This window comes from Elephantulus edwardii, unplaced genomic scaffold (genome assembly GCF_000299155.1).
Source record: "Elephantulus edwardii isolate Elephantulus edwardi_28Jun2011 unplaced genomic scaffold, EleEdw1.0 scaffold00169, whole genome shotgun sequence".
Classification (NCBI taxonomy): Eukaryota; Metazoa; Chordata; class Mammalia; order Macroscelidea; family Macroscelididae; genus Elephantulus; species Elephantulus edwardii.
This window is the reverse complement of record NW_006399919.1, coordinates 3757740-3766539: the sequence shown is the minus strand read 5'-3', so window position 1 is coordinate 3766539 and position 8800 is coordinate 3757740. Positions and strand designations below refer to the sequence as shown.

General features: G+C 37.8%; 1 pseudogene; it reads left to right on the top strand.

Annotated features, from left to right (window-relative positions):
• The first annotated feature begins 5559 nt into the window (after positions 1–5559).
• On the top strand, positions 5560–6514 carry LOC102867618 (annotated as a pseudogene).
• Positions 6515–8800: the final 2286 nt, after the last annotated feature.

Sequence of the window (8800 nt, the reverse complement as noted above, 5' to 3'; positions counted from 1 at the left end):
GAGAGGAAGCTTCTCCATTCTTGCCTCCAGGGAGTCCTCTGGCTGCACCTTCTCTAAGACATATCTGTTTGTTCCTTGGCAGTCCATGAGATAACCAGTACTCTTCTCCATCACCACAACTCAAAGGCATCAAATCTTCTGTCATTCTTAGTCATTGTCCAGCTCTCAGATGCATAGCAAGTTACTGAGAAGATCATGGCGTTAATCAGGCACACCATACCTTAATCCTTAAACTGACATCATTTCTCCTCAATAATTTAGAGATGTCTCTGACTACAGACTTTCACAGTGCAATACATTTCCTAATCTCCAGACTGCTAGTACTAAGTGAATCCAAATAAAATTAAGTAATTGATGGTTTCAATCTTTTCACCTTCTATTGTGAAAAAGCAAAGTGGCTAGGACTTCCCCTCCTTAACACTGAGATCTAAATTTTATTTTCCCTAGTATTAGATTTATGAATTTTATTGTTGTTGTTGTTGTTGTTAAGTGCCATCGAGTCATAGGCGCCTCATGGCGACCCTATGAAGGAGAGTCCTCAACATGTGTCTTTCATCCTCTCTTCAGGTTTATAGCATTTCCAGAGGCAAGCTATTACAGAAGTGGATGCCACTCCTACTTCCAAACTTGTTTTAATCGGGGAGCTCCACTCACTCTTTGTCTGCATTGGGTAACCAATCATGAATGCATTTGACCCATCAGTGTCACAGCGTTCAGACACATAGCAACCACAAGTTACTGCTGTAAGTACAGCAACTTGTACACCAGGGCTATACGACCTAGAGGAATGTCTAAACAAAAACAATGAAAGACGGGCCCTCGGGCCAAGGATTAAGTCACTCACCTTTGGCTTGGTAGCATTGCTTTCTGTCCTCATCTTGAAGATAAATTTGATTAGCTTTGATAAAAATTTGTCTATGAAATTGATCAGTGGATTTAACAAAGCAGAAATTGTGAAAATGGCACAAGATTAACCTAGATTTCAATCTTTTGTGCCTAAAATTGATGTAAATTGGATTGGACTTGATGACATCCAACAATAACATCAACATAAAATTATCATTAAAATATACATTGTTGTTGTTGAGTACCATCGAGTTGGGACTGATCCATAGTTGACCCTCCAGAAGGTTGCAACTTTATATATTTTCAAAATAAAACGTTATATAGTATTATTTTATAAAGAATATACTATTCTAAATAACATTATGTAATCTGCATAATCTAGATTGCTGGCGAGTCTTCCTCCAATCTTCATGTCACATTCTTTCTCATATAGTCAAGCTTCTCAAAGAATTTGCTCAGTACACTAATTGATTAGGTATGGAAAGAAGACACAACCTTGACACACAACTTTCCTGATTTTAAACCATTCAGTGTTCAATTGTTCTCTTCAGACAACTGCTTAGATAGATAGATAGATATGGTTTATATAGAAGTTTTGCATGAGCACAATTAAGTGTACTGAGATGCCCATATTCTCAATGTTATTATAATTTGTTATGATCCACACATCCAACTATCTTTGCATAGTCAATAAAACACAAATAGACATCTTTCTGGTATTTTCTGCTTCCAGCCAAGATCCATCTGACATAGGCAACAATATCCTTGTTGTCACAAGCTTTTCTAAATATAGCTTGAATTTCAGGAAGTTCTCTGTTGATATATGGAACTGGAACTGTTCTAGCCATTTTAGAATAATCTTCAGCATGATTTTATCTGCATATGCCTAATCCAGGCCATGGTTTTCTCAATTAATTGTTATGCTTCAGAGAGTTGGACAATGACTAAGGATGACAGAAGAAAAATAGATGCCTTCAAGTTGTAGTGCTGGAGAAGAGTCTTGAACATACCATGGACTGCCAAGAACACAAATAGGTCTGTTCTGGAAAAGTGAAATCAAGTTTCTCCTTGGAGGCTAGGATTTTGAAGTTCTACCTCACTTACTTTGGGCACATGGACGGGAGAGATTGATCCCTGGAGAAGGACATCCTACTTAGAAGGATGGATGCACAGAGCAGGAGAGAAAGATCCCGGATGAGATGATTTGATACAGTAACTGGGGCAGTAGGGTGGTGTGTTGGAATTAGTGAGACTGGCTCAGGACAAGGCACGGTTCAGAGCTGTTGTAAATAGGGTCACTATACATCTCAGGAGACTCAACGGTACCCAAAAACAATATCATACTCTGACAAGTTTAGAAGCAGGAATGGCGTCTACTTCCTAAGCAACATGCCTCCAGAGACTCTATGAACTTTGACAAATGTTGATAGTTGTAAGGGGCTTCAGGCCTTTTGTTTACAGGGTCACTATGAGTTATGCTCGACTCGAAGACAATCAACAACAACAAACACATTTCTATCCTTAGTAACACAAATAGAATAATAAATAGTATTTCTTGTAATATCCTCCAAGAGCAAGAATAAAAGACTCAGATCCTAACTCAAGGTAGCTTCTTCTTGTTGTTGTTAGATGTTGTCAAGTTCAGTATAACTCACAGTCACCTTGTGATTCTGAAATCTGCCCTATCCTGTTTCATCTTCATAATCTCTGAGATACTAGAGTCCATTGCTGAAGTCACAGGTTTTTACAAAGTAGTAAGTATGGTCATCTTTGAATGCTGATTTGCTTTTGAAGAGTTAATAAAGGAAAAGTGTTAACTATGCTAATCTCTAAAAAAAGTAGTGGTTAAAACTAAACAACAATGAAACTCATTCTTTTTAAAAAATATATATAATATTTTGTGAAGCATAATATTTTTAGGAGTAATGATGTCAGTTTGAGGACTAAGGTGCATCTGATTCAGGCCACGGTCTTTCCAATTACTTGCTATGCATCTGCGAGTTAGACAATGAATAAGGATGACAGGAAAAGAATTGACTCCTTTGACCTGTGGTGTTGGAGAAGTGCACTGAACATCCATGAAGAGCAAAGAGAATGAGCAGATGTCTTATAGAATGTGCAGCCATAGTGCAATTTGGAGGCAGAAATGATGAGGCTTCACCTCACATACTTTGGGCATTTTGCTAGAAGGGGCTCTTCCTTGGAGAAGGACATGATGCTAGGAAGGGTGTACAGTTGGTGAAGGAGAGGAAGACCCCCAATTAAATGGATAGACATGGTGGCTGCTGTAATGGGGTCTTGTGTGTTAGGAAGTGTGCAGGATGGAACAGGATTCAGATCTTTTGTTCATAGAGTTGCTACGAATTACACTCAACTCCATGGCACCTAAAAACAACAACAAACAACAATAATATTTTGTAAATAAATCACTTGTAGATAATATACTATTCCTTATATCTCTTCAGAGCCACTGGCTAAATTCTCTCACCTTTGAAACTAGATTGAAGAAGACTCAGGTAACTGTGTAGCTGATACAAATCCTTATAGTATCTTTGCCAGAAAGTTCACAGTTTTGAAAAAAGTTTATCATTATTTCAGTTTTATGGCCTACTACTCTGAAAGGCTTCTTGCATAGTCAGCAATTTAATAATGTCTCCTTGCATACAAATAAGATTGCTTGTCTCATAATGTTGCTGTCATTACAAAAGTAGTCAATTCATGTCAGGTGCCTAAAACGGTATTAATCTTTGCATACTAAAAATACAAAGACATTGGTTGCTGTTAACATCATTCTTCTCATTGACTCTGGAAGTCAAAGGATACTTAAACAGCATTTTCTTAAACATTGTAATCCAAAATCTTGCTAAGGCAAAATAGCATTAAGTGAACTCTATCTCATCTTCATTCTAGTCTCAAAATAGATTGCTATTTATATAGTATTTGCTTTCCTTTTGGTTTCCAGGAAAGACTTTGAAATCAGAACAATCTGTTATGAATCTTGTCACTTCTGTTTATTAGTTATATGACCCTAGGCAAATTAATCTTCCTAAGCTCCCCTTAATTCAGCTATAATAGTGAAGATAATATTTCATGGACTTGTTGGTGAAATCAAAGAAAATAATGTATATACACACTCAACAAGTAAACCTGGCCCAGAAGTGCTCAGTGACAATTTTTTTTCATTCCTTTTTCCTTCAAAAGTGATTATTCCAAAATACTGATTAGTTTGAAGATATTAAAGCCAATTTTTGCTCAATACACAAGCTAATTTGAGTCCATTTTCAGTTGCTTATACTAAAGAGAAACTTATAGTTACCAATCAATTATGCTGATTTTTTTATTACTTCAGAGAAAATAGTTGTTGTTGTTATGTGCCGTTGAGTCGTTTGCAACTCATGGCGACCTTATGTACAACAAATAATAAGAACATAAAATAATTTTTTACAGTCTTTTCAGTTGGCTTCTTTATATGCTAAATATGTTGTTGTTGTTAGGTGCTGTCGAGTCGTACAGGACTCATAGCGAACCTGTGAACGAAAGGCCTGAGCACTGTTCGTACATAGAGTTTCCGGAGGCAAGCCATTTCGGAAGTGGATGCCGCTCCTGCTTCCAGGCTTATGCTAAATATAGATCACAAATGTATCATAATACTATCCAGAAAATTTAAATTAAAAAGTATATCTTGCCCTTTGATGATAAAATTCTTATTGATTACTTTTACTTAGGTAACGGAAATATATCTGACACAACAAAAAACATTAAGATTTGTTCAGGAAAGCCTTTTAAAGTTATTGATTATCTAATTTTTAACTCTAACAAAGAAATAAATACTTAGATCAGTGAGGCTGAGAAATTCTGAAAGATGTAAAGAAAGAAAAAAGTAAAATATAGTTGTATATTCAAAAACTTAGAAGGCCTAGCCTATGGTATAAATATTTTGGTAAACATAGCCAGAAATGCACAAACAGTAGAAGCTAACATTGATGAATGGGATCTTTTAAAGATTAAGTACCTATGCACACCAGAAACTTTTTTTCAATAGTGTAAAAGAAAATCTACTAACCCAGAAAGAAAGTTTGGCAATGACATTTTAGACAATGGTCTTATAACAAAAGTTAACAGAATACTACAGGGGCTCCAAAAGAAAAAGTTTGATAACCCTATTACAAAATGTGCAAAAGACATGGAAAGACTTCACAGAGGAAGACATTCAGATGGCCAACAGACACATGAAGAAATGCTCAAAATTACTGGCATTCAAACATGCAAACACAAACACAAACAAACAAACACAAAAACAAAAACAAAAAACAAAAAACCCACAATGAAATACAATCTCACCCTACCAGTGGAAAAGTTTAACTGAATTTTGGAGAGGATGTGGAGTGACTGGAACTCTCATTCAATTTTGGTGGGATTGTAAAATGCTGCTACCACTCTGGAAGGAAGTTTGATGTTTCCTCAAAAAGCTGTACATAGAAATTTCATACAACTTGGCTATTCAACTGCTAGAAAAAAATTCTGAGGAAAACAGAACTAGGCCACAAATGGAGATTTGTGCACTGATGTTCATAGTATGGTATTCACAGTCACAAAAACATTGAAAAAGCCCAAATGCCCATCAACAAGAGAATGGGTTGAGGCTTTCTGCTTCTTGTCAATTGACAAACAGTTTCCTCTTCTTGTGCAGCCTCAGCTGCATCCCTGAGACTCATGGTGAGGGTTGGAGTAAACAGATTTGGCTGCATTGAATGCCTGGTTAACTATGACAAAGTACATATTGTTGCCATCAATGACCCACCTCATTGGTCTCAACAACTTGGTTTATATGTTCCAGTATGATTTGCCCTAGAGCAAGTTCAGTGGCACTGTCAAGGCTGAAAATGGGAAGCTTGTCATGAGTGGGGAAGCCATCACTACCTCTCAGGAGGAAGATTCTGCCAACATCAAGTGGGGTGAGACTGGAGCTGAGTAGGTTGTGAAGTCCTCTGGTGTCTTCACAACTTTGGAGAAGTCTGGGATTCACTTGAAGAGTGATGTCAAAGTACTAATCATCTCTGCTCCTTCTGTCAAATCTTCTATGTGATGAGTGTGAGTCTTCAGAAGTATGACAACTCTATCAAGACTGTCAGAAATGCCTCTTGCACCACCAGCTTGGACTTCTTGACCAAGTTCATCCATAACAACTTTGGCACAGTAGAGGGACTCATCACCACCATGCCATCACTGCCACCCAGAAAACTGTGGATGGCCTCTCTGGAAAGCTGTGATGTATAATGGCCAGGGAGCTGCCCAGTACACCATCTACTGGTGCTGCCAAGGTCATTGGCAAGGTCATCCCTGAGCTGAATGAAAAACTTACTGGCATGATTTACCATGTCCCCACCCCTAAAGTGTCAGTCATGGATCTGACCTGCTATCTAGAGAAAGCTGCTAAATATGATGACAACCTCTCAAGGACATCCTGGAATACACTGAAGACCACGTTGTCTCCTGTGACTTTAACAGTGATTTTCATACTACTACCTTTGATGTTGGGGTTAGCATTGTCCTGAAGGACCACTTTGTCAAACTCACTTTATTGTTTAACAATAAATTTGGTTATAGCAACTAGGTTGTTGAACTGATGGTTTACATGATCTGCAAAGAGCACCAGAGATTGCACTAGGAAAAAGAGAGAGGGAGAGGGAAAAGGAGAAGGCGTGGAAGGGGAGGGAGATAGATAGAGATAGAGATACAGAGAGAGAGAGAGAGAGAGGTGAGAGAGAGAGAGAGAGAGACAGAGAGAGATATGAGAGAGAGAGAGAGAGAGAGCATGTGAGAGAGCGCACGAGCCCAAGACCTTAAGCTCCTGGGGAGTTCTTAACCCAACTCAATCTTCCTACACATTGAAAATCTCACATCCTTGACACAGTTTCCTTCCAGTCTCCCTGAGAAAGAGGAGGGGCTTAGAGAGCCTATTTTTTTATGTACCATCAATAAGGTATACTGTACTCAGCAGATAAACAAGAATGGGTTGAGAAATCATGATACAGCTCTCAGAGGCACAAATTTTGAAAAAAACATCATATAACATGGGGGAGGCTAGAGAACATTATACTGAATGAACAAACTCAGTCTATAATAAGGACAATTATGCCATAAGACCATTATTATAGAAATAGAAAGCTAACTACCAAGATGTGTATCTAAGTGCAAAGAATGAAGCTTACAGAATTTGGTGGCTGGAGTAAGGGAGTGAAGGAATTAGGTAAAAGACTGTGGACATTAGAAAAGATGGAATAATAATGGACACATAAATAGTGATTAATTTTATGAAATAAAATGTATGGTTTGATTGTGTGAAACAATGTGAATGAAGGAATGTGTGAAACACAATGTATATGAATAAAACACAATACATATGAATTTTTATGCAAACCAATATAAAATAAAAATAATAAAATGGGGGTAAAGAATTGAGGACTCTGTTTTATTTTCTTGACATGCTTACATTCTTTTTATTTCCCATATATAACATTCTGTTAACTTTCAAATATCTCATAATACTCTTTTACATTGACAAGACTACAGAGAACTTCGTAAAGTTTATTTGAAGTATGGACAGGGACGTGCAGTGTGGGAATGATACACTAATGATCATTGTGTCTTGAGGGAGAGATGGAGTGCACATCTCAGAGCCTTCTTAGTTTGCCAACTCACCACAGAGTACTTAGTGTCTGGACAGGCAAAAGCCAGGTGAAGGAAGTTATAAGGAAAGCTCCAGAATGTCTTTGCAGGAGCAAAAGATTACATAAAACTGAAATTAGCTGGAAAAGAAAGGAAGTTGCTTCTCCATGCTCTGACAAGAGGCTACATGAGTATAGACAGCAGTGAATAAAGAGTAGATCCATACTTATAATCCTTCTCAGATTTATGCCAGGCACACATTCCTTGAGTAGAATGGCTGGAAAATTAAAATCAGATTGGAATGAACTTCATGTATTTCAATTGTTATTTCTCTCTGATTTATTTATTTCTTCCATAATAGAGCTTGGAGTTGAATTCTGAGAGGTTAAATGTGTATATGAAGCAACTTTGGTGCACTATATTCAATAATCTTGTAGCCTTGTTTATTGTTTGTTGTTAAGTGCCATGGAGTCAAGAACTGCTCATAGCAACCCTATGAACAAAAGACCTGAACCTTGTTCTATGACTATTGTCGTTTCTCTAAGTTCATAGAGTTTATGGAGGCATGCTGTTTAGGAGTTGATGCCTCTTCTGCTTTCAAGCCTGTCTTAATACAGGAGCTCAACCAAATACTGGCCACCATAGGTAAACCTTATGGCATTGGACAGATCAATGTCACAGTGTTCAGCACCACAGCAATACCTAGTTACCTCAGTACAGAAAATTGATAGACCAGGGCTGTACTACTTAGAAGAAGATTCTTCTCAAACACAATTAACACCTGGCCTGAGGGCCACAGGCCCAAGAGTCCAAACACCTTTTCAAAACAGAGGAGCTCCACCAGGTCCTGAATGACTCAAAATGAGAGATGTCTAATCCATGGGTCATTGCTAGCCAAATCTAGCAAATCAAATTAGCCCACACACAAATGTGAACAAAATAAAAAACAACCCAACAGTCCACACCCAAGCCTCAACCAAAACAAAAGAACCCCTCTTCAAGAATCCAACCACTTCACACATCAGCCTCCAAGTGGAGACTTACTTAAGTCCAAGCACCTTTTAAAAACAGTGCAACCATTGTGGAAACTGGTGTGGTGCTTTCTCAAAAAGTTGCAAATAGAGATACCATTTGACCCAGCAATTCCACTACTGAGAATATACCCTAAAGAGACCATAACTGACATCCAAGCAGATATATGCAGACCCATGTTCATCGTGGCTTTGTTTACAATAGCTAGTAATTGGAAACAACCCAAGTGCCCATCAACAAACGAATGGATAGA